Raw genomic sequence first — 27,885 nt, forward strand, 5'->3', positions numbered from 1 at the left:
ACAAGGAAAACTGTGACTTGGTCATTTTTTATTGTAAAGATTACAAAAAGAAATGACCATGTGTCTAATAGTCAATTTTGCTTGGCAAAAAATGTGCCTTAATGCAGATAGTCATTTTGATAAATTTGAGATAGTATGTTTCCAGGCTGAAATTCAGTTGGTCATTTTTTCCAGACAACCATTATGTTAGTAAGATGTCAAATAGTCAATAAAACCAATTTCGTAAAAAATGCACTTGGTCGCTTTCTCTTGTATGACGACGAAATACACTTTGAACTCATGGAAATTACAAGATTGAAATTTTAATCAGATGGGCAAAACTACGAAGAAAATTACAGTATACATACGTGGAAAGAGTGGATGAATTTAAATTATACAAACGTGATACACGGAATATCCATTGGCCGTCAACCTCCCGGTAGATACTACGTACTATTAGCCCAATGCGTAAGGCACTGGCTTCTCATTCGAGGGCTTTTGGTTTGACTCAAGGTGTAGTAACAATACATGATGTTGAAATTATGTGCATAGAGTTACGCAGAATGTTACCAGCCGGGTGGTTGAACGTTCTCGTCCGATCAGCACCGAGGTTAAAATTATCTGGCGCGGATAGTACTTGGATGGGTGGCCGCTTTTTTTTCACACGAAAAAATAACGCACTCGGCTGGATTTGAACCAATGATTTTTCGGTTACCAGTCAAGCATGCTAACTTTGCGCCATGGCATGAAACTTCAATAGTGACGATTTTACTTTATAATATAATAATTATGAATTACACAAGTAATGTGATGAGAATAAGTTGTGAAATTTTATTATTAGTATTTCTTAAATTATTAAGTAATTTATTATTAATATGTTTTTTTAATTTGCCTGCTTCGATAAAAATCTACTAGTTAATTTCTTCGTAATTAGATACGATACACATAGTTTAGTTGGTAGAGCACATTGGCATGATTTCAGTGAACGCAGGTTCAAGTACCGCTGGGCGTCGTATTTTTAAAGATTTTTACTAGTTAGTTATATATGTTTCTGAGATGTTTTTAACCATTTAGTACATCATGTAGAATGTATGCTACAGATTATATTTTAATTCTGTACTGGTCTTAAGTTCTATTAGTTCTTGACTAATGATATTTTTTTAATAATAATTTTTAAAAACTAATATAGTACTGGACCCAAATTATGTTAGTTTTAATTTTATATGTACAAAATTTGGATTTTACACGTTTTTGTCTGAATAAATGAATATTATTCAAGTACGTTATTTTAATGCTAATTATAAGTAAAAAAAAATCCGTTTCCACCCACTTTCATATTGTATATCTATATTTTCACTAAATATATTTTTAAGACATGTAATGAACAATGTTTCATAATATATGAAACGACTGTTTTTTTTTTAATTAAAATGATGTTTGAATTTTTTTATTCAAGTATTTTTCCCAATGTTAAAATTCCCATTGGAATAAAAAATATTTCTTATAACTAAAAAGAAAAAAACATGCATTCAAGTGATAAAGTATGCATGTTCAATAAAAAGATATTTTTTTATGTTTAACATTGAATGCAATTAATTTTATAATTGATAACCGTTAACTGCATCATTATGCTATTGCAACTTCATAAACTTGTACGCCTAACTACCTATTAATATTGATGTAATCATATTAATTTAATTAATTTATAACATTATTAACTAAGCTTGTGCGCCAGTGTGAGATTGATTCACTTCTTAACGAGCCAGAAAGAAAGAAAGAATGAAGCTGTGAAGTCGATTAAGACATCTCGTCGAATGCAAATGAGGAGATGCAAGCGGACAGCAAACCTGTTAACTCAACCGAGCGTGGTCGACAGTAAGAAAGGTAAGATTCTCAAAGGAAGCCAGGCAACATTAATTTAATGTTTCTTTTAACGTTCATCACCACCATCAGGAGTGAGACAATGCGGAGTTTTTCGTGGCTTTCTCCAAGAATTCTCTTTACATGTCCCTTTCCATGTACCTCAAAATATATAGGCCAGACATTTGTAGCTCTAACGGTATCACGGTTATGTGGGTCTATTCTATATGTATCGAACGATAAATTGATAAATACGACGGATAACTAGGGTAGGTTTGTATCAAAGTATTAGCACTTATTGTAACAATTACAATAAGTTGGTTGTAATTGTTGAAATAAGTGCTATATTATAATATAGCAGTTTATGTTGCAGTTAGCAGTTTTTCACAGCACCGCCGTGATAATATTTAGAGCGATATAGACATTTTTGACTGTTTAGACGGCTAACGTATTGTAACAATAATAATACCTCAATACAAATATGTAATAAATACTATCACTTTATCACTTTAGCGGTTGATAGTCGCCTTGTGTATAGAATAGACTCGCTGATGTAGTTTGTTATTAGAGTTTCAATGTGTGAATTATTTATACATTGAAATATTAGAATGAATTTGAACGGTTTGAAGCACGATGTGAAAGTTAATCCTGTATTTGAATTAATTTATATCTTTACTGAAGGACTTCTGAACGGACAGTAGTTACGGTCTTTTTTGGCTAAAAAATTCTACGTTTAAATGTATCTTAATATTTTATTTTATTTGTTATATCATGTAGCTTGTAGCGCGACTACAAGATGAGAGATGGATGAAAATAATTACTTCATGGAACGGCCCAAAAGGGAAACACTATAGAAGAAGACCCCATGCGAGATGGCAAGAGGACATCATAAAGACAGCGGGCCCAAAATGGCGCTACAAATAGCCAAAAACAGAGTCCAGTGGGAATTTTTGGAGGAGGCCTTCACCCAAAGAGGGGTTCTTACAAACTAAACAAACTAATTACATATCACTGTTTAATTTATAAACATTATCTAACAGTATTATATACAAAATAAAAAATCTCAATATATATATATGTATTACACAAAAATATAAAAGATTAATAATAATTAATATTATATAGACTAGAAAATAAGTAGATAATACAATCATACATAGATATATATATACATAATAGATATATTCATAGGTTATATATATATTAATTAGATATAGTCAATTAACTGTCATTTACTTTTGTTTAAAGAAATAAAAAGGCTTTTTTATCTATTTATTTATATCACAACTATAATTTATTAGTAAGTATAACATATTTGATATATTACTGTGTTGCTGTACGAGATCAAATTTTTGTAATGAAAATATTATAGGTACTGCATTTAATTAAGACTATACCAAATTTTCGATTCTAAAATAAATAGTAGTGGTTACTTTAGAGATGTTATGTATAGCATTTAAAATATTTATATATCTATAGGGTCTAGAACGATTCAGCGCCGGAACAACTGGGTGCTACGCAATTAAATGAAATTCGAAAATAAATAGACGTTCGTGAATTATAGGTACTTTTAAAATATTTATTTAATACTTATATATTATTGTATTATGTAACACTTGATGAGAATTTAAATATACACACGTAAATAACGATTTAATTGTGAATATGTTTAAGTTCCAACGAGAAGAGGGTTCTTTAATTCTATATGAAGCTTCGGGCATAATAATTCTCAATCCGCAATAAAAAAAATATTACATTAAGGGCGGACGTGCTCAGCGTGGGTCAAAATGGAGCTTTTTTCTATTTTCAAAGCATGATCTTGGACATACCTTAAACGTTGTAGATAATCTATTTATATAATTAGGAGTAAAATTATGTTAACGCGCGTGTTTGAATATGTACCGTTTAAAAAAAAGAGTTAAGGTACATGTTCAAACACGCGCGTTAACATCATTTTACTCCATACTTCAATTATAGTTTGTCAATTTATGGCTACGGCTGTATGTTGTAGCTTAACCACTGGGGAATGCCAAAAGAAATGGCGTATTTAAAAAAAAACACTACCTTATTCTTAGGTCAAAAATTATTATAAAGCAATCATTATTCGTAGGATGTTTATCACACTTGAATGGTCAAAGACATAGCTTATAATTAGTATCTTTAGAATTATCTTCAAATTTGTTAATCTTGCCCATTTTTTGAATAATAATTTGGGATCACAGAGATAATCAATATAATTTTTTATCGTAAATATTTCACTATAATAATGTCGATATAAATTATACTGATTGTTTTATAAATGCGTTTAAAAATTAGTAAATATAAAAAAATTTAACATCACTGCACATTTATGTACTGAAATATGACTATATTCTAAAACATTAGAGCGAGAGGTTTAAAAGAATACTATTTTATGTAATAAAAATACTTTATGCAGTCATCAAATGCTTAAAATAAATATAAAAGATAATAAGGCTTCAAAATTATATAAATAGATCATCTACAACGTTTAAGGTATGTCCTGGATCATGCTTTGAAAATAGAACAAAAGCTCCAATTTGACCTACGCTGAGCATGTCCCCCCTTAAGAGCAAAATTAATTAAAACTACTAAGTAGTAGATATAAACTTAATAAACTTACTCGTCTACTTTCTGTAGCAAATCGTAACTAACGTCTTTTTATTTCATTCGACAGTGCCGTGCCTACTTGTCCTGGTTTCCAGTTGTCCCAGTGCCTACCTATAGACTATATAGTATTGCTTGTCATAATAATATATAGTTCATAATACCGAGGCAAAAATAGTCATAGTAGAGACAGAGACATATCTTATTATTATATATAATATCATGTTGTAAAAGGTAAATAATTATAATGATCAAACGAAAATACAATAATATGATAGCTATTAATTGTTACAGTTACCTAAGATTTAATTTTCCTTCCAAGTAAAAAGGTTTACCTTACTTGTTAAAGTGTTTGCAAGTCGCTACCTATTTAATCCAGTAAGATTTAATCAATAAACAAATGTTTATATGCAGAATCAATTATTTCATAGCATGACCATTATTTCGAAATCCTGTATCTATTATTCCATTATTCGACTACCCTGTTTATTATTAGTTAAATAACGTCTTTAGAAATAATTTATTCTTTCTAGTATTATTAAAAATCCTACGACTACTAATTCATTTTCCTAGCGCAATAAATTAATTCGTAGAAATTATAATAGGTAAAATACGTTTGTTTTTTTTTTACTTTAGCAAAATTATTGAAATTAGTAAAACTAAGCTCAGGTCCTCGGTCAGTGCTAAATATTTTATTACCATTTATTATTAATACGATTTGGTTCGGTTGAATAATGAAACGTTGTTAACTACAGCATACGATTGTTAATAAATCATTTTTTTTTTGTGATTTCGTGAATTTCATGTGTGTACAATTTTGTGAAATATCAAGCTTTTCTACATAAATAAAATGATTTCAAGGAAATTTCAATGTAAAACAATTGTTAGCGAGGCAGAAAACCTACACTTTTTCCCCGTGACGTTTACATATTTGGGCGTTTTCATATCAGGAAATAATCTAACCGTAAAAGGTTACAACTAACCAACCCTTTCTCATCCAAGAGGTTTTCTTATTGTTTATTTGGTTTAATAAACATTCATAGGTAATCGATTATTTTCAACTTGTAATGTTTATTAAGTATATATATTTTATTTTAAATCAAATTAGCTCAACTTACTATAAAATAAATACAAGATAAAAATAACTTTTTATATACAACGTTTTTATATTTTCTGTTGAATGCTCAATATGCTTAAACTTGTACTTGATATGAAATAAATAAAAAACAAACAAATATAGAATACTGAAATGTCATTTTGACATTTCATTTTTGTTTCCATAGTAACGCACGTATATATTAATAATCTAGTTTCTAGGACCACCCCTTAGCAAACTCTCATCAAAGTCTTTTACTTTTTACGGATTTTTCTGAAATAACTTTCCATACAAAACAGAATTAACTGAAAATGAATTCAATTCTGCTTAAAGATAGCTAAAAGTATTAAAATAATGCATTGGCATCGTGTTCTGATATATTCTAAAAGTTTCAAATGTCTAGCTAATCGGGAAGTTAGTTAAAAATCGATTGCAAGATTTGTACTAGACAAACAACCACCGGACAAACAAGAATACGAGCTAATAAAAACGTTGTAAAATGGCAAATTCGTGACCCTAGACTGATCTTAAAAATTGCAGAAGTAATCAGTTAACAAAAAAAAAAATTATAAATAATACCTATAATATTTAAAAAAAAAAAAAAAAAAAGTGTTAATATGAAACCGAATGAATCCAGTTGTCGAATATTGAATACATAGGATGGCGATAAAAATAAAATAAATACTACACCCCCCCTCCTTTCATTCTCTCACTTTGTCACATAATTTCACCATGGTCGAGCGGTAACGTATCGGTTTATAATGTCGTTGGTCTCGTATTTGAATCCCGAAGTCTGGCAAATTCACATGTGTGTTTGGACTCATAGTATAGACACACTTTTTGTGAAAACAAAAATCTATTAATACAACCTCCATTCTGTGTTGTATGGTGTTATAGGCCTATATGATCCACTTTGGATCAAGAAGGGTGAATGTAATGTAATTCAAATTACGTCATGAAAATAGACTCATCATCTCGATAAAAAACATTGAAAATGATCGATTTCAATATTACGTTATCACTGAATATTTTATTCTTAAAAACTCAAGTTTATATTTTGTTAAATTTCTGACATCACATTTGTAAGAACCTCTTTGAAAACTCTCTGCATCACAAATTGTTACATTATATTAGTCTCTCCCTTAAGCGGTACAGTCATAATATATAGATGATCCCCTACTGAAAATGATGATGGTCAAATAAAATTTTAGGTTTAAAAAAATAATAGGCTTTATATTAAACAGATTCGATTAAATGATTTTATTTATCTTACATTAAAACGTATAAAATTCACAATTATTACTTTATTTATGTAACCGGATGTAATCTATGTCATTCACAAAAAATTTGATATACCTCTAAAATGATCTGTCATAAAACTTGTGAGTATATTTTTTGTCTCGTTTTTTTTTATAAATATAATTATTAGACATTTTTTGTCAAAATAATTGCAAGAAAAACTAAAATTGCCCCGTCATAAAAGAGTTGACCGTTATCGCGACTCCCGCGGTGACTAATAAATAATGAAATGTGACATAAACGAAGTGACAAAATAACCTGAAAGACATGACGCGGCAGCGGATACAAAAACAAGGCTTTGCTTTTAAGATCTCAACAAAGCAACTGCCACCATTGAAATGATAACGTACTTTTTATCGGATCATATTAAAATGATAAACTTGTAAATATGGCCGCCTGAAAGCTTCCGGTGAAAAAAAACCGTCTGGCCTTCAACGGAGGTTCTATTTTTTTTCATGATATTACGTAACTATTAAGGCAGTAATTCAGTGGCGTGGTTTTAAATAAAATAGTGCCAAGACGCTGCTTCTTCTAAAGCAAATTTTTCAATATTTTGATAGATATGTACTTAAAAAGAATCCTAACACCAATGACAATGCTTATTGAAGCGACAGAATGCTAAATATTGAATTTCACCTATAATATGGAGTATAATATATAGTATACAGATTTAAGTTCCCAATTTTCCAACTCAAAATAACAACGATATAATTTCTTTCATCACGTGATTGAAAATTACCGTGTATAACATAATATTGATGAAAACTGTTTAGAGAAGTGCTGGAGTGCTCTCTTTCACGTAAAAAAAGTCCCAGACCACCAAACCGGAGTACCTACTCGCCACATTTTTTTATTTTACCAAATGTGTGCTTAACCTATTAGGTCCATACTCTGTCTCAAATACAAATTAAAAAACAATATAACGTAATAGATCCATAACGTTATAGGGCGATGCTTAAGCCGCTCGGAAATCGTGGGCCCTATTTATACCACTATAGTTATTTCCGGCTACATTCCGGGAAAATTCAAAAATTCTTGCATAAAACAGTAAGTAGGTATGACTTGAAACTTGTTCATAAAAATAGATTTAACGTGACCTTTTTTTAACAATTAAGCATTTTAAAGTAAAATCCAATAAGATATCATGCTATAATTATTATTGAAGTAGCAAGAATTTTACATGGAAGAGTATTTTTAGCGACGGAAGATAGGTAGGTAATTATCGTTTACCAACTCTACTAGCAGAATAGTACCGTAAATATATATGACCTGTATATATCATATATGTATATATTATCTACAGGTCATATCTTACTTATATGCGAAAAATTAATAACACTTTGAGAATAAATTCCGGGAAGATTTAAAATAAGAATTTTATTGTTTCTTTTTGTTGCTTTTTGTTGCTTAACATCCTCAATACTATGATTGACGTAATGAATAATTATTTTAAATGTTTATTACATTTTTCTTTTAATTATAAAGATGGTAGCCATATATTGACTTGAATTTTAAATACCCTTATATAGTATGTATCGCACTTGGATCGTTATTTTCGGTTATAAGGCACTCGCCTAGCAAGTGAGAAGCGAAAATATTGAAATTCCACTTCGTCGATATTTTTTTCATGATTCTTCTAATTGACATTTCAAAATTATGTAAGTTATGTTTTTTTCAATAATGATTTTAGGTTTATTTTAGTTAATTTAATATTTTAGTTTAGGTCGTCTTTCACCACTTGATTAAATTAATATAATAATTACGATAATGAAACAATTATAGTTTTAATTCATTTTTTAAAGTACCCTTATAATTAACAATATTATGTTTGAAAGTTAATTCTAAATACAATATGTTTTAAATCTAAACACAGAAAAGAAGTAGGTAATACAATTGATCATAAACATTATATTATGTTACATAGAAAACAGATATATTTCATATAGATAGATTATGATGTTTACATTGATTTTTTTTCTCTTTTATATTTCTAAGCAATTTTGATTAAATTATTACAAGTGTCAACAAAAATATATCAAGTCCAAACTGATAATAAGCGATATTCGACCTGATAAAGTGTACGCCATCAAAAAAACATGAACACATGTTAAATTCAGATATCGTTAAGCAAGTTATTAGTGGCATCCCATTACCTGTCAGAGGTGTCAATTGAAAGCTAGTCAAACTAAAATAGCAATCAACTTAATCCAGACAAACAAAAGTATGGGATTCATTACATCGCGCGTACCTGTGATCGCACGAATGGAATTTGATCGCGTAAAGCTTTACCTTAATGCTCACAATATAATCTATAAACAACAACATATTCTATCAATTATCTTTATCCACGTATTTTAAAAGATTTTTTTCTTTTTACCATGTCCAATTCTAATAGGATCAATAATATGGGCTTCCACTGAGTGGAGGTTTGTATTACCTATAAGATTATTATTTTTACTAGAAATAGATGTTAGCCACTTGCCAAACTTATAAGGTCCTTACTCTGACACCAAATATAAACTGAAAAACAAAATCTATATTTGCTAGACTCGGGTTTCAAACCTTAGACCCATAACATTATAAACTAACGCATCAGCCGTTCGGCCATCATGAACGTTTAAAAGATACTTTAATATGCTGGTATTTTAAAAGATACTTATATTTACACATTATTGATTTTTTCCATTTTGGTTCAAACGAATGATCAAATAACCAATAGATTAAGTTTTTATTGAGCTGTCCATTGATAATCTTGCAGTTGAAAAAAGCTTACATCTAAGTTATGTATACAATATAATATGGTATTATTTTTTTCGGGTAAAACTACGTGAATCATATTTATCAACATCAAACTGTGTACTATTTATTCATGTTAAATGCAATTTAAAAAACACGATAGTTTCAAGTTTTTGTATTTAATAAATTGAAATGGGTAAAACATAAGTTAAATATTTTCGCATTGTGAAATTAGTAAGTTATATTTGTTTATTGATGAATAACAAAAAAAAATGTTCATCTTTCAATGTTTTATTCATGTGTACTTGGCCTAGAGTTGAATTGAGTTCGGTGTAAATGTTGCATGTCCAGAACAGCTGACGCCGGGGGTGTGACTTACATGTTCACTTGGCGGACCCGATCAACGATGTGTATTTGTCATTTTGGTCATGTAATTTTTATTGGCTTTACTATTTGCCTTATGTGTATATGATTAACAAACATAATAAGTCAACCGCAATTCTAACAGTAACCATAATTTTTATTTCCACACATTAAAATATTTTGATTTTTATTTTCAGATCTTAAACGGATATTGCAGGCTTAACTTAGTTTGAATTTTGCTATACAAGTCCGAATATGCAAGAAAATCTAAGCCATTCATTTGTACCGGTGAGAAAATTATAATAATACTAGCAGACACAGGCAAACGTTGTTCTGCCATATAAATTATTTCTAGTGAATATTTTGGTTGTTAAATAAAAAATAACGAATGTATCGTAAGTGTGTGGGGATGGGATCTATGACAGAAAGAGGAATAGAGCGCTGTAGACGATGACCGCCGATAAAAACAAAAAAACATCAACCATTCATTTTCTCAATTCAAAATGAGTAATGATGTTCATGATGAATGAATTACCTGTGACAGGATCTCGTTGTTTACTGTTTATGCAAAATCCGTCTTGTCTCTTCCAGAAAATTAGCGGATATTGGAGAGCGTCGTATGAACGGTGTGTGTCAGCGATGAACTCCAGATTGTTGTTTCTTCTTCGAATCACGATTTCTCGCGTCGATGTGCGGTCGCCAACCATGATTCCAGCAATGTCGTCAACAACAGTCGCATTGAATCGACGTACGTGCTCTCCAGCTGGTGTTTTATCAGGATTGATGACAATAGCGTGATTGTCACTTTGCAATTCGTGCATGTGTGCTTTGAAGAATTTCAATAATTCATTGTGCTCATTCAACAGGGCGTCCAGTTCGCCGACGATGCGCCTGGCATTAGGCGAATTGAAGCTATTGTAGCCGCAACGTGCATCCACATGATTGATGTCCTCACCCATCCTGATGCCCATGAAGTAGATTTGTAAAAATGTATGTGGTTCGTTTGGCATTGGTAGCAATGAGCCTACTTTGTGGTATACTTGGCCTTTGATTTTGAACGTATAATGGAATTGTTGACCATTTGCCGCAGTATTGTGAACTATTTCTGTTGCTCCAGACGAAGTCATTTGGAAGCATGAATTGAATGTGCGAATGGACTTCAGGAACAGGTTTGAATCTGGAACCGTGCCGATGAGCAAGCCGTTTAATGGTTCTGGTGGTATCTCAATTTCTGGTAGTTGCACTTTTCCTGATGCGCAACACATCCCGGCTGACTCATGTTTGAATTTGAGCGCATGACAATGGGGACATTCTTTGTCCATAGCACCAATCAGCACTTTCGGATGAGCGGAATATTCAATATCTGGCTCGTACTCGAATGCGAGACGAAGGAACGAAGCGGATTTAAATGTTCGATGTACTTGTTGGCGTTGTCGGTCATTTGCTCTGCGTGTGTTAACTACGAACCGGCGCGCTTGGCTCCGTTCCAATTGTCGTTGTTGATTTCATTCAGCTCGTGCCTCTTGTGATTGAGATGCACGCAATTGCAACATGCTTACACGCACGTTTCTGTTATCTTGTTGGATTTGTTCGTCTGTTCTTTCTGCTCTACTATTTCGCATGTTTGTTGCTTTATTCGTTCGACGGCCCAAATGGCCCCCCTTGCGTCTTGATGGCATTGTGTACTGTAATACACGCACATAAAAATAGATAAATTAAAATAAATCGTACAAAATTTTGCACGCACTGCGTTGTGATATGCCGAATGAAATGTCAAAATGACGCGACGCTTCTCTTGAATTCTTCTCGAAAGTAGCGCCATCTGTCATTCGACAACATAAATAATTTCGTCTTGTTTGAAATACGAACGACGGTTAAATTTGTTCATACAAAAATAATAAAATCGCGATTAAAAAATGGGAGGATGGGGGTAGGAGGGTAAAAATTTGGGTTTATAGGTATTTTTTATGCCAAATAATAAAAAAAATACAAAAAAAAAAATTGTCAAAAAAATAAAAGAAAATTTTTCTGGATAGAGATACCCTAATCACCTAGCGGTATGAAATATACTTGTTGACCTATTCTCATACCTAACAAATATACATAAAAAAAATCGTAAAAATCGGTCGAGCCGTTTCGGAGGAGTTCGACCACAAACATCGTGACACGAGATTTTTATATATATAGAGATTTATTTTTATGACATTTAGTAATTTACAAAACAAATAATTATGATGGGAATACGATAATCATAATATGCAATATTCATAATATGAAGGAATGTTTACTAAGGAAATTATTCGTTAAGGCGATACTTCAGTGAAACGGCAAATAATTTTCAACTATAGGCGCGACGAAATTTTGGACCCGCTGGCATTAGGAGACCGAACGTCGAGGTGTGAATACGTCAATTTGTTTCGTGATGGCGATGGAGGTAATAATTCTTAAATTGTGTAAAGATGACTAAAAACGTTACCCATTTACTTTAAAAAGAAAACATGTCAATGAATATAATATTATTGTTACTAATAGAACAATAAGTGCCCACCACCACCCGTCATATATGCACAACCGTGGATATGCATGGCCGCTTTCTATGACGCTTTAAACATGTCTGAAAGAAGTGATTTTAAGTGCTCATTCCGTCCCGAGACGGAGCCGCACGGGACTGATGCTGCAACCATGCACCGTAGTGCTTAAACTTTTTGGACTGGCTCTGCTATCCGCTGACGTTAAGCGCTTTGTGTACCATAAACAGAACATTAAATGGACGCATGTTAGATTTATATGACAAATTATATTTCGTTCGGCATGCGTCATTTGCACTCGCGACCCGCAATCCGTGCAATCCGCGCAATCATCGCCTAGCCACGATCTTTTTAGACCATGCCAAATTTTAATACCTACACCAATACGCTTTACCTACTTGGGATACAACGATGGTTAGTTAAAATAAAACACAATATCTAGTACTAATTCTACTTAGTTTAATAATAAACAGGACCGGTTTCGTCCGCTTCAAATGGACATTTTCAATTGCTGAAAAGAATCTTTTATTTTAATTAATACAATGTAGTTCCACCAAAAATTGACAGTTAACACCATAAAAGAAACAAGCAAATTGTTATTGTTTAACTTTAATTACTTCTAATGATTGATAAAAAAATATTACATATATTATGAACAATCTGTGTCTAATGACCTTCATTTCATTTTATTATAAAAATGTCGCATGTTCACTCTATTATTTTATCAAATGCTTTTAAATACAAGATAAAATTAAGCAATATAAAATCAACAAGTATAAAGTTTAAATTTTACTTTTATAAATAGTATTTAATATACATTGTCCAACTTTCCAATTCATGATAACATAATAAATATTTAATATATGTATTTAGTATAATTAATTTTAAAAATTACTTATTAGTCATTGATTATATTATTTATTTTATAAAAGCAGTTGGATAGTGATTAGTGAAGTTAATGGCAAAAATATTATTGACATATCACATGCATGATAAATGCATGACGTTTAAAGTAATCATTCTATTCCAGCTCGAGAAAAACAGTTTAGCAATAGGTATAATTGGCAAAAATGCCCGCTATCACTGCTATCAGGGTAGTTTGCATCGATCAAAACAATGTTAGTGATCCTTGATAACGAACGCAAATGTCCGCATTATTTCTGCAATGCAGGTAAACAAAAGCATTTCAGCAGGTAAAAAAAAACAATCACATTTTTACGAAATTCTTTCACAGCAAATTGCAAACCGAATGAAACCACCCGGTTTTCCTATTTTTAGCAAGTCTACTTTTAAACGAGAAAAATGCTCAAATAACTTCCTTCGCGTCTACAATTTTTCTATAATTTATAATTTATTCAGTGCTATTTATAATACTCATACAATATTAATTATGCCATCATTCTGAAGATACATCAAGCATCTAGTACTCAATTAAGGTACCTAACCTACATAGAAGTAGGTATTAGGCATTGCAAAATAAATGAATTACCAAAGGAGATAGTAATTTATTTTCAGATTTCTACGAATTAAAAACAATTATTTATGGTACTCAATTGATATTCAGAATCAGCTCTAGATTTATTATATAACTGTAAGAGTCTAATTGGTAGAGGTTTTCGGATATCGTAGAAAATAGTATTTTTTTAATTAAAAACAACACCAATCATGTTCATTAAAATGATACATAATTATAACATTTTGATGAAAGTATTTTTTTTTAACCAAAAAATAAAGAATAGTATTAAATTATGTACGATTTTTTAACCCCCTAATATGTATTAATACTATCGACCGAGGGTACTTGATGGAATTTGAATTTAAATTGGATCTAATTTTTTTACAAACACATCTTCAACTATGTATTCATAGGTTATGCGTTATATTTTTTGTTGTGATCCTTGAATTTTTACCTACTTTATTATATTAATTTATTATATAAGTTAGGATTAACTGTATTCGTTGTCATTATGTATTCACCATTGGTGAATCCGGATGTGCATGAAGATGCCGAAAGACGAAACCCTGGTCGCAAAAACTACTCAAATAGAATTGTACACAACTTTAATCTATTAGAACCCCTAATATGTGTTTAAGAAGCATTTTAATGATATATTATTACATTGGTCGAAGTACACGAATAACTCCGAATGCATAATGAAATGAGAGATGAATAAGTCTTTAAAAAAATAAATAAATAAAATTAGCCAAATTATTTATAATGCAATATATAATCATAAAGAGTAAAAGTGACAAGCCGAATCAATGCCACGAATCTATTAAATTTCAAAAAACAGATGTTCCTATTCAAAATCATTCAAAACTCAATTTCTTTAGACCTCGTGAAAAGTGGTGATTTATATGTTCCCTTTTGCACAAAGAATTGCTTTATCTTTAATATACAATATACTTTACTCTTTATCAGCTGTATACATGTATAAAGCCTGAATATTCCTATAAAAAACGTAAGTATAAACTATGATTGTAGCAGAATATTTTATTTCCATAGCAGTATACTTGCTGAGTATATATAATACCTTAAACGTTTTTTATTCGACTGCAATGGTTAAAAAAGTAGCAAGCAAGATAGCCTCTCTACACCCCCAGAAAACACATCTGCGATGGAGGCTTTCCCTGTGATATATTCACAATTCACAATTGAATTCGGTCTCGAGCCGAACCAAGGTACAATGGCCGGCGAGGATCAAGAGGGTTCTAACTGAAAGGGGGTAGCCAAAACAGTCACGCGATGCCGCCATTAAATTTCGTATAAAACCGGCTACGAGTATAAATACATACGGACATTTTGTATGCGTCTCGGGGCAGGCTAGCAGTGGGCTACCAAAATTCCCGAGTTATTATCTAATAGGATTATTATTTTGAGGAAATAAGGATCAGCCGCTATTTAAAAATGTACAAACTTCCACTGTGAAAGTAAAAATATTTTTTTTCGACAAACCAAATTCATTTTATAATTTCACGAAAAAAACTTACATCAAAAACTGACAGTACTTGATAGGCACTTAATTTTAAAGTTATAACATGCATAATTTTGAAAACACTTCAGAGAAAATATATTATAACCAATAGAAAAAATCTTTTTGAAAAAAGTAAGACACCCGCAGGAATCGAACCTGCATCTCTCGGGTATCGCGCTCGCCACACATAGGCCACTATGCTAAAGCTGTCATACTAATTACGACAAATTTTAACCATTGGCTCTTATAATACTCTCTGAAGCGCTTCCCAAATTGAGCTACGCTTGGCTATCGACTTTTGTATTTTAAATCAACGTAGGTATTACTTTAATTACTAGCCGACGTCCCGGATTACTCCAAGATCTTGCTCAAGTTGGGAAGCGCTTCAGAAAATATTATATAATAGTTAAAAGTTCTCGTAATTAGTACGCCAGCTTTAGCATAGTGGTCTACTCGCGGCGAGCTCGATACCCGAGATGCAGGTTTGATTCCTGCGGGGAGTCTTACTTTTTTCAAAAAGATTTTTTCTATTGGTTATAATCAATGACATTAATATGGACGAATCATCTGGAAAAAATAATGACACCCACTTTTTTTTCGGGTCTGCCGAATGGCATAATGTGTTCTAACGCCATTACAATAAAGGTGATATTGCTATAAGTTCCCAATACTTGTTGTCGAGTCTGCCGAATGGTTCGGTTCGAACGGGTTCGCTCAAATGAACATTGACACTGGAAACACTGTTCTAACGCCATTACAATAAAGGTGATATTGCTATAAATTCCCGATGCGTGATATCGCATAATGGAAATTGCGTGACGTCTACTTATACACGTGCGAATATCGCTATGCGCGAATTTACTTGCTATCGACTGTATTGAGTGCGTTGTCCATTAATAATGTCACATTGGTTATAATACATTTTCTCAGAAGTGTTTTCAAAATAATGCATGTGCAATACTTATTCGTTGAATAAAAAAAATAGTTAATTAAAGTTATAACTTGTATACTGTCATAAAGATTACCCTTACAGCATCGTCAGGTTGTATGAACACAAGTCTAAAAATATCAAAACTAAATATAAAAAGGTATTACAGTAGGTACAATTTAAATAACTTAAATTTTAATGCTACTTTTCGACGCGACGACTAGTCGCTGTAACACCTAGCAACGGCCGGTGGGTGGGTATGACCACCATACGTCGTCGATGCAGAGTGATTCCTGCTTACAAACTACCCGAACTGACGTACATTATCCCCCGGCGATATAGGTAAATCATTCTACAGCAGCACTGTTTGCTGTAATTGTTTGCTGCGATGTTTGTTTCAATGTGAGCAAATAATACCACTACAACTGTATGTCGTTTTTTCCATGCTCATGGTACCACGGTATAGAAATTTATAACTTACATCAATATACTATTTCTGCAGCAGCTTTAACCCTGTTCCTCTCATTGTACCCCTGACGGTATACACTTTACGTTACTTTACTATTATTATACCTACCCACTCATCAACCGTTATGACATGTTGACCTGTGACTGTATATCTTGGCCCTTATACAAATTTAACATATTATATTAATAAGGTATCTATATTAAAAATCTGGTTGAAAAATTAACTTAAAATAGATTAAAATAAATGTGCATATTGAAAATTCGCATTCATGATTAACAAAATTTCTGCCCTCTTCTACTTATACGTTTCCACCTAAATATTGATATATACTATGTACAATACCAGGTACGCCACAAGTGGTTGTGTATCACTGTTGATTGAAATATGTTGGCGAAACACCAATAACATGCTATAATTACACAAAAAACGAACCTTTTAAAAACGAGGTTTTCCCGAAAAAATATTTCAAATATATTGAGACCTATCATATATTTCGCCAAATAATCAGTTGTTGCTTTATTTTACGTGTTAAATTTTGATAAATATTGTTATATTTTTAAATCCTTAACCAGACCATTCTATTCTGCGGTATGGTGATAGCAAAATTGTTGTTACTATCTATTTAAATTAATACATTAATTCACATGATAGCATTTTCTTTTTTCGCCTACTGTACATCCGACCAGGCTTGCAGACATCGAGAAGACTAGCTAACGAAAACACCGCGGCTAGTAGATGGAGTTAGGCATTTCCCAAACATATTTGGTGTAACCCTCTACCTGGAAAATTCAATTGGAAATATCCAAAGTCATATCCACGTTGAACTGACATGCCACATTCTTTTAGACTATCAACTGCTTACAGGTAGATACATTTTTATAAAATTCCAATAAATATACTCGTATATTCGTCTTGTATAGAAAAGTTGATAATTTACTATAAGCATTGGCCAAAATTTATGGCATTTTCATAGCTTCAAATACCTACTAACAAAAATAGTTATAGGTAAATAATATAAGTATTATTAATTACATAATAAAAGACCAAATATCTTACACATTTTAGATGACCTTTTATAAATACTTATTATATTGTTATTTGTTGTCAAAATCTCTTGACTGAGGATCGTGACCTGAATCATTTGACCATCTTTCAGCATTATCCATGGTTTCGTTCCACCACTATTTGCATTCATCACCACACATAGCCTGTATCAGTGAAAAACCAGTACACTCTAGAGATATATTTAATCTTCTCAGACTACTGACCTAACTAAACAGCACAAGTTTCTCTATGTCATCATCCATGACAATAAATAAGAGAATCTAGTGCAGGTAAACCGAGTAAACTTTTTCTCAAGTGTAGAGTTCTCTGATAACATACTCATTTGACCGTTTGGCCATCCATGAAACTCTCCGGGTTCGACTTCAGCTCCATATTTTAAATACGTCTAACCTCTATCATTCTTTTTTCTCCACCGACTTCGACATGAATTCATATATGTTAAAAAAAAAATGAGAAAACAAGAGATCTTTTCACTTTGTACTGTTTTTTTTTTCCATTACTATTCTCATTTTGAAATGTTACCATACTAATATCGCTCAGACTCGAACTGGATTGCTGAACGAATATTTATATTTATTTAAAGTTCCGTCTTTGATATATCATTTTTTATATATTATTAGATAATAAGTTGTGTTGTTTGCCTCCACAATCAGCGGAAGTCCAAATTCTAAATAATATACTCTCCTCGGTTTCCATTCACCAGATTCATTTCGGTTCGGAACAAAAATCGAAGGGGAAGAAAGAGCTTCTTCCAGATGGACAAGCCAAGTAAAGGGTGACATAGGTTTCACATTTGCAAAGACTACGCCGTGGAGAAGAGTGTCAGGCGGGCAAATCATCCGGGTCACCACTCAATCATGATGTCGAAACCTAGAACAGGTACTGTTTTATATACGTATTCAAATAAAATTACTTTCATTTTAAAATTAAGACTAAAAATAACGCATGATCTAATAGATACTGGTTTTTTCACACAGTAGCCGACATATACAATAAACTTTATAAAACATTTTTATCAAATATATTTCCAATTCAAATACAATAGTCAAATGCGTAAGGCACTAATAAGCCTCTCATCCAGGAGCTCCATATTTGATTATCGGTGAGGTTACAATAGTGTGGATTTCTCAAAGCCTGTGATTTCATGAATACTACCAAACTACTATTATTGAGCCTCGTGGTATATTGTAACGTTAAAATAATATACTAGTACATACGTGATATGTACTAAATATTTCAATTGTATACTTACACACTATTATCATTTTTGAATCGGCCATTATCGTCTACTGTTCACCAAAACAATAACTAACAACCATGTATTTATACTCAATTTTGAAATATCATTTGAAAAATATTTGACATCACGATTTGACTCAGAATGCATTCTGCTATGCAAGAATAGTAATATTACGATGGAATCAAAATATTTTTTAAAGACTTGAATATTTTAAAGTGATACCAATCTAAGTAAGGTATTATCCTCTGTACAGGGTTATCAAAAAATATTACTACATATCAAATCGTATAATTATTGTATTTAGATACAATGTATGATTAGGCAGATATACAATTCTAGGATAGTCAAATATTACGATCAAACTAATGTTTTTTAACTGTAAAGAAAAGAAAAAAAAATTAAAGTTTTAAATAAATATTCCTAGTTTCATTTTTTATCAACTGTTTTACTTTTAAAAACATTTTATTAAGTTATACCTACGTGACATAGTCATGTTTCACTAAGAATTGACATTTGAAAGTATTGAAAATTCACAATTAAAATTATGTAGTCTTGTCGCCCACAATACCCGAGCACTAATGTGTCGGCTTATAATGTCATTTCATAGATCCCGGGTTCGATTCCCGGATCTGTCATATTTAAAGGATATTTTTAAATCCACAAAAAAATCTGGTGATATAACGTGTGTGTGGTTACTTGTATCTTACAATATTGGGACCCGGCCACCCTGGTTACATTCAACAACTCAAAGGGCTCCGCCCCATTATGACCCTTTATTATATTTTATTAAGCCTAATTTCATTTCCGTATATTTAGACTCTATTCATATAAAGAAAGTTTTCTTCCACGTCTTTTATTATGATCTTTATTAACTTGTATGGATTAAGTACCTGCTACGGTTATATTTAAATTGTACTTATTACATTTCGCCATATCACAGTTCATTGTGAGCTATCTTAATATCAGAAAGAGATGGCCATATAGCATTAAGATCAAAAAATAGTCCGCCGTCCATGGACCATTGCATTGTTCTAATTTTATTAGATTCAATAAGAACATTATTTTGATATTGGTTTCAATGAAATGTCTAATAATACATTCCCATTATTATTAAATATTTTATATGTAAGACTTGACACTTATGAGCAGCTACCAGAATTTATATAAATATATAATTATGCTTCTAATTTACTTGCGTATCTATTTTCTTCTATTTATCTTTTGTATTCGGAGGTTTATATTACGTATTTTTAAGTTTTTTTTTTATTTAGACATGAATTTGATCTCAATGCTATTCATCCGTCTCTTTACAATACACGATAAACTTTAGAGGGTTAATTGCATACTTACAAATTAGGACACGACATGCTACATATTTATTTTACTCGTATTTTATTTGATATAAATTGCGGACGTAGTACGTACAGATATTATATACCTGGGTAAAACAAAGTACCTAATATAAATTAGACCAATTATTATCAGAGTTCCCCAAATTGATATTTGAATAATATAAATTGTGATATTTTTTCATCATCCGATAGTTTACGGTTAATTTTCTTTCCCTGTACTTTGATATTCTCGGCATTCATTTCGTTCATTCCTAACAATTTATTTTCTTTTCAAAGCTTTTTTCCCGTTCGAAATCACCGCAACAATTTCGCTGCAAATTTCGTATCAGATAAATGAACGTTTATGTTAAAAGACTAGCAAATATAATGGCGCTTTTTCTAACATTCAGAATGAAAAAAGGAAAGAAAACGTTTATAGCTTTACTACGGCAAGCATAACTTATGATTGTACTGATTGTTACAGAAGAAAGTATTTATTTATGTTGGGTTTTGTGAAATAATACCTCTTATCAAAAAATAATAAAGTAACATTAGAAATAAACAACATGTTCATTTACTAATATACTTAGAATGATTTATAACAATTGTAAGCAATTATTACTCAGGAAAACCTCAAAATATACCAATAATAAACCATAGAAAAAATGGTAGACTTTGTTTTTATAACGATATATCTAAAGTGTATAATAGTTTCAATAATAAATCTGTACCTATGTATATTGTATTCATTCGAATAAATAATTTAATTTAGAATTGAAGCTACATATTTTTGAAATGAAGATAATTTCAATGTATCAGTCTCTGAAAGCTGTAGGTGCGATCCTCCGTCTGGCAGAAATTACATCTTGTATATTATGTGATCCATACCAAGTATCTAAATAACAGCAAATTGTTGAGAACTATCTTATAAAAAGGTGTGTTTATAGTCCATATTATATTCTGTTTAGGTGCTCGTGGTGCAGTTCGCAAGGCCTGGCCTTCCATCACGGAGTTCTGGGTTCGATTCCCAGTGAGGTCAAAATATATTTACATAATCTAATATGTAAATTCCTCAAGCCTGGGAGTTTTACCACTATTATTAAGCTTCACGACTTGTTGTGGTCTTTAATAAAGAAAAAAAACTGTAATTTACTTATAGCTACTGAATTCTACTAAATAATACTATAAAATTAACTAAAGAAAAACAACAGTTAATTTTATACCCATAATACGAGTATATATTTTAATTAGTAGTCAAAATTACATTTTTAAATGTTATATTTACCTGTTATCAGGTGCATATTCTCTATTTTGACAAAATTAATTTTAAACAATATAATATTTTATATATCGTACAGTAAAATAAATATTTTGTAAGAAATTTTACAATCATTATTGTAATAGAATTTACACAATATAATTTGGGCTATTTTTTAAATTTTATTATTGCAAACAAACAGTTATTTATTCTTATTAGATATAATTACATTGATAATTTTAAAAATATATAAAGAAACAATAATATTGATAAAAGAGTAAAACAAAATAAAGTGAGATACATAATCCGTTTTTAACTAAAACTTTTAATAAAAACTTAAATACCAAAATTATCAACTTTTGGCAGCAACCCACAATATAATTATAATAATAATTTCGCTTATAGTATAATTAATATCGCATAATCTTCGCCTCTAAAACTAAATAAATAAGCAACAGGATCTGAAAACGAGCGTCATTAATTTGATAAACGAATATTTTTGTAGATTTTTTGGAAACAATATTATGTGATCCTTTTGGGAATAAATAATTTATTGTGTCATATTTCGACCTATATAAAAAATATATAAAAATGACGCTTACATCATAATTAATATTGTATAATCTACGCCTGTAAATAAACAAGCCGCAGGATCTCATAAAGTGTGTCATGAATTTGACAAACGATTATTTTATTCGTGGCTTTAATAATGCTGGCGAATAAAATTGCCCGGGAAAACATTTTTTCTTCAACGAAGGTGATTAATAGAAAGTAATTATGTTGTATGTTTCACGTACTTGTCAGACATAACTCACAAAAATCAAGATGAAATAAAGTTAATTAATTATTTTTAAAACGCTTATAATATGAAATTTTACTTTTAAATACGTGAAAAGCCCGAAAACTTGAGCAATGAATTTTCTTGACATGAAACTTAATTACATCTTATCCAAATTGTATTATTAATAATTTCATATGTGTAAGTATTTTAGTATTTTCTGTAATAAAAAGAAATGCGCATGTCTACAAAACAATGTAGATAACATATAGGAAAATTATGGATATATTATAATATCTTCAAAATAACGTGCGAACTTAAAAATGTAACTACTGCTATGTAGGGTTATGTTTGTTCAGTTTTGATATATGATTTTACAGACATACATTTTAATTTCATATACTACCTTCGACTATTTTATTTATTTTGTTAAACTTATAAGCATAATCTTCTTAATACGTTCACATTAGATGACTGGGCCATGTATACAGGATGGACGAATCACGCATGACAAATAAACTGAACCTTTGTGGAAAGGCAAATAAAAACAAGAAACTAGAAAAGGGGTATAATGCATCCAAAATTAGAGGAAAGAGGCCGTGGACAAAATTGCATGGAGAAAAATACTAGAACGCTAGAGGAGGCCAATACCCACACAGTCTACCTATTTTGTGTGAGTAAGAATAAAAATTATATTTTAAATATGTAAGTTATCAAATTATTTACAAATTATGAAAAAATAATCATTCATTTCATTAAATCAGTGATAATTTAAAAATAAACTTGTATGATGTTTTCTATTGTTTAGGTTGCCACTGTAGTGTAGAGTGAAGGTTGGAATGCTTACATTTTGATTCAATTAATCTTCGAATCTTGCGAATGGACCAATTTCACAAACATTTCCACAGTCAATAAAATTTCATAGTTTTCTGCAGTGTAAATATATAATACTATGAATTCGAGTTCAATAAACTATATACATATTATAGCCAGAAGTAGGGATAATATGAAGAAGTGGGGATGTCAGTGAGAATACTATCTCCAATTTATGGATACCATGGACACAAGGACGTTGCAGTATCAAATATGTGGACCATACGTAGCCGTTGCACAGATATGATATAATAAGACGTTTCCAGACATATTTTTTATAAGTAACCACGTGTATTAAAATGTCTCTCAAAATACATTCATTCGTTAGGGGACCACACGCTCTGTCTAGTAACTAAAATGATTACTTACCATATGCATAAAACTCTCCATCAATTTTCTTTCCGTATTTTTTTTTGTGTTCGCGATTTACAAAAAAAAATATTCTTTGTATTATAAAAAATCTAGTGACTGTCAGAAAACGACTTCCGTTTTGTCATTGTCAATTTAGTATGTCGCAAGCAATCACTTTGATTATACTTAGATATTGTTATTGATACTAGAATCTTTCGTCCCCGATTCGAGAAGTTGGGCTATAATTTATTTATGAATACGCAACCGGCAATGGGTCTTGAATGGAGTAATGACACGAATTACCGCTGGCCTACCTGTACTTTGTCAAATAGCCTCCATTAACTCGCGAGTGCGTATGTAGTTATTTCTGTCCGCTGAAAATACCTACTTAGCGTACGGCCATACTCGTATTATGTGGGATACACTCAAAAGAACCAGTTTTTTGCCCAACATTTTTTACATAGTCATTGTTCTTATCTTTTTCGTTTTATCGTTGAAATTAGAGCTTGTGAGTTTTTGACTTATTCCGATTCTCAAAATTCGAGCATTCTCAATATCTCGATTTTGAAATTAGTTTATCGATATCTCGAGAAAATATTTCTGAATTTCATTTTTTAAATATCCATCAAAAACAAATTAAATCCAGACTGCTGAATCTCAAAAAAATATTTCTTGAATTATTGAGAAATGTGAATCCAAAAATTTTTATAAAATATGTTCTCGAGAAATCAGAATAAACTATTATATTCTACACTCTTTTTATCACTAAAACAGGCCATGAGGCCCAATAAAAGTAGTGTAGTGAAACATTAGTGTAATAATATAAGTGAAACAATCACAAAAACCCAGGCTTTGATAAAATCACATATATATATATTATTACGTACTCACCGAGGGAATGGGACGACTGGCTTCCGGACAATTGGACGCCGCACTGTTGTAGATACGTGTAGACGAGGTATTTTAATCAATTTCTATCTACTACTTAGTAGTTTGAATTCATTTTACTCTTAACATAATGTATTCTTTATCGCGAATTGAAAATTACCATGCCTAAGGTTTTATATAACATAAAAAACTCTTTTTTCGTTGGAACTTAAACATATGCACGATTAAATCATTGTTTACGTCTGCATATTTACATTCTTACCAACTAATAAATCATAATATAATCATTGAAGTATAAATAATAATATTGAATATTTTTTTAAAGTACCTATAAGTACCTAACGTCTATTTATTTTCGAATTCCGGGGTGTCCAGTTATCCGGTGCCAAATCGTCCTAGACCCCTCACCAAGAATCGCCCATTTCATTTTTCTTATTATATCTTATACTTCTAGGCGAAATATTGATTTCTATATCTGTAACTTTCGGTCAATTTATTATGAGTGCAAAATTACTATTTCAAAGAGAAATAGGTGCACAGTTATACATGCTAACTCTTTCGTTTTAAAATGTATATTAGGTATATATTCGCTTTTTTAAGATTAAGTGACTATCAAAATAGGTGCAATTTTACCATTAATACAGTCGACAACCTCATTCTAATGAATTTAATATGTGAAAAACTGCATGCTATATTGGAAAGATTTCGAATTCATATTTATTTAGACCCTTGTAAATAAGAGTATTTTATCTTGAAATATTATAAATAACTAAAGTAAAATTCTGCTACCCTAGTATACGACATATTGCTCACGTCTACCCTAGGGTCGACGAATAAACGTGTTTTAAAATGGACAAAAAATATCAATACTATCCGTCGTGAATGTAAAATGCTTTTTTCTTGGTAATTTGTCATCATTTCGCGAAATCACACTGTTTACAAGTCTTTTTAGCCAAATCACCCGTTTGCCGTCCCTGTAAACATTGTTTCCCCAGCCATTTTGTCCTTACAATAACAGTCATTATAGTCCCCGCGCAGTTGGTAAGGTACTGTTTTAATATGTACCCCGCAGTATCTGCATATCACAATGTATAATACGATTGGCAATAGGTGAATACTTCACTATTATTAATATAAACTACTAAAAACATAGTGTGTATGTAGCGAGCAAATGCTACATGAGTAGAGCATCGAATCATGTATAAACCAAAGCCGGCTTACCGGGTAACTGCACGTTTCTAAATAACCGAAAATCAGGTAATTTTACTCAGTTAACCGACCAAATTCTTAATAGTTGAAAAAAAATATTTTAAAACTACGAAGCGCGGGTATGACAATAAATAAAATAATACCTACTTTAATATATTTACTACATGTAATTAACTGAGAATCCTTATTTTTATTGCCGAGAGCTAGTCTGGCATAGTGACAACTAATATAACCTTAATAAACTATTTTTTTTTATTCAACGAATAATTTACAAGATTTTAGAATGTACCTACATAATATTCTTTATATTGAACATAATTACATAGTTTGAAAACACCTCAGACGTATACCTACTAAAAACATATTTTTTTTAAATACGACGCCCGACGGGACTTGAACCTGTAATCACTGGATTTGCTTCTTTACCAATTAAGCTACGGATACGCTATCTAATTACGACGAAATTAAATAGTAATTTTAACATGAACTGCTTAAATTGTGTTATGTTTGGCTATCAGTTTTTGTGTTTTAAATCAAGGTATCGATTAAGTGCCCTAATTACCTACTAACTTTTTGTTTTTCGAATTTCGAATTTCGAATTGATTGTGATGGATTTTCATTACAAATCAGTCGGATTCATTTACCGATGAAATTATTATACAACGCGTAAAAATAATTGTATTTTGCAATAATTATGTATTGAATGAAAATAGATTTTGTTGAAAATATTAATTGATGTTATTAATAGGTACTACTAAAATGTTTAAAATCATTACTTTTGAGTTTTTGACAAATGAACAGGAAAATTTTAAGACTACTTTTAGCACGACTACTGCATTACTAATTTTATTACGGTTTGATTTGATTACAAAAGACTGGTACATGTGTTCCAGATGCCTCCCGAGTGTGAGATACACCGCTTCCTTATGTCATGGATTACGTCGTCATAGTTTATTATCTCTCAACCATCAAAGAAACCTCACGCGTTACAGATCTCATATAGCAGTATGTCCGGGAGGTAGAGACTGTGGGAAATGGTGCCATCTTGTACTTGCCATATGCTTGTGAACCAAGTAAGAATCTCATACAGATCAACAGATTTACTGAAATTAAGTTAAGTACATATTATATTAACTTAAATACCTCGTCGTATGACAATATGCACAAGATACTCACTTTTCAATAAATTAAGCTACTTTAATACTGGCAACAACTATCATTGCAAAAAACAATAAAAATGAGCAGAGATCGATCTGACTTACAAAACAGTTTTATAGGACATCGAATCCCATACATCATATTTATATTATAGTGAGTCGTATAATCACTCAAAATGTACCCATTTTTTGGATAAAGAGGAAACCAATTCACGTCTGTCGTTCACAACCTCTACACGTGACTCTCCCACCACAACTTAAAGTTTATTACGCTACTGTGTACTCCTGAAAGATTATAAAGACGCAATGGGTAGTGGAGTAAAAGTATTTGTGACTGTGTTTTCACAAACAGTAAATAATTAAAAAAATATTTTTAACTGATTACTCATCGATCACCTTTTGCTAATCTTTCTATTATTTTCGATCACTGCACAAGAAAAGTGTTTGTATGTGAAATATTCACAGAATTTTTTTCATTTGCGATTGTTCAGTTTTACTACTAACCCCATTTTGATCACCTTCGCGTTCTTAGGTCTAAACATTGTTTCCAATAATAATTTCTTTTCCTTCAATTATTTTTTATTATCTCCTCACATGTTCGTCGAAAAAAACCTTGAAAATATCTCATTTGATATTCACATTCGAATATTTACAAGAATTTTCTTCGAGTTTATGACAGAAGTCTAAGAAAATTAAAAAATCCACACATAAATTCTATAAATACAAGATAATATTATATACAGGGTCATTTCAGCATAAATTATGATATTTAAATATAGAATAATATATTAAATATGGAAACTTGGAAATATCCTCCTCGGATTTAGAATGATGCATGAAAAATAATATGTAGTATGCGGCAATATTGTATGGTCTA

General features: G+C 31.0%; 1 protein-coding gene across 1 annotated transcript in view; it reads right to left on the reverse strand.

The window, feature by feature from the left end:
* ss (aryl hydrocarbon receptor spineless) overlaps positions 1-27,885 on the reverse strand; it is a 313,191-nt gene that overhangs the window by 148,707 nt on the left and 136,599 nt on the right. The gene's annotated exons all lie outside the window — the stretch shown is intronic.

This window comes from Rhyacophila brunnea, unplaced genomic scaffold (genome assembly GCF_057557595.1).
Source record: "Rhyacophila brunnea isolate RB1 unplaced genomic scaffold, BYU_Rbru_1.0 scaffold_6, whole genome shotgun sequence".
Lineage (NCBI taxonomy): Eukaryota > Metazoa > Arthropoda > Insecta > Trichoptera > Rhyacophilidae > Rhyacophila > Rhyacophila brunnea.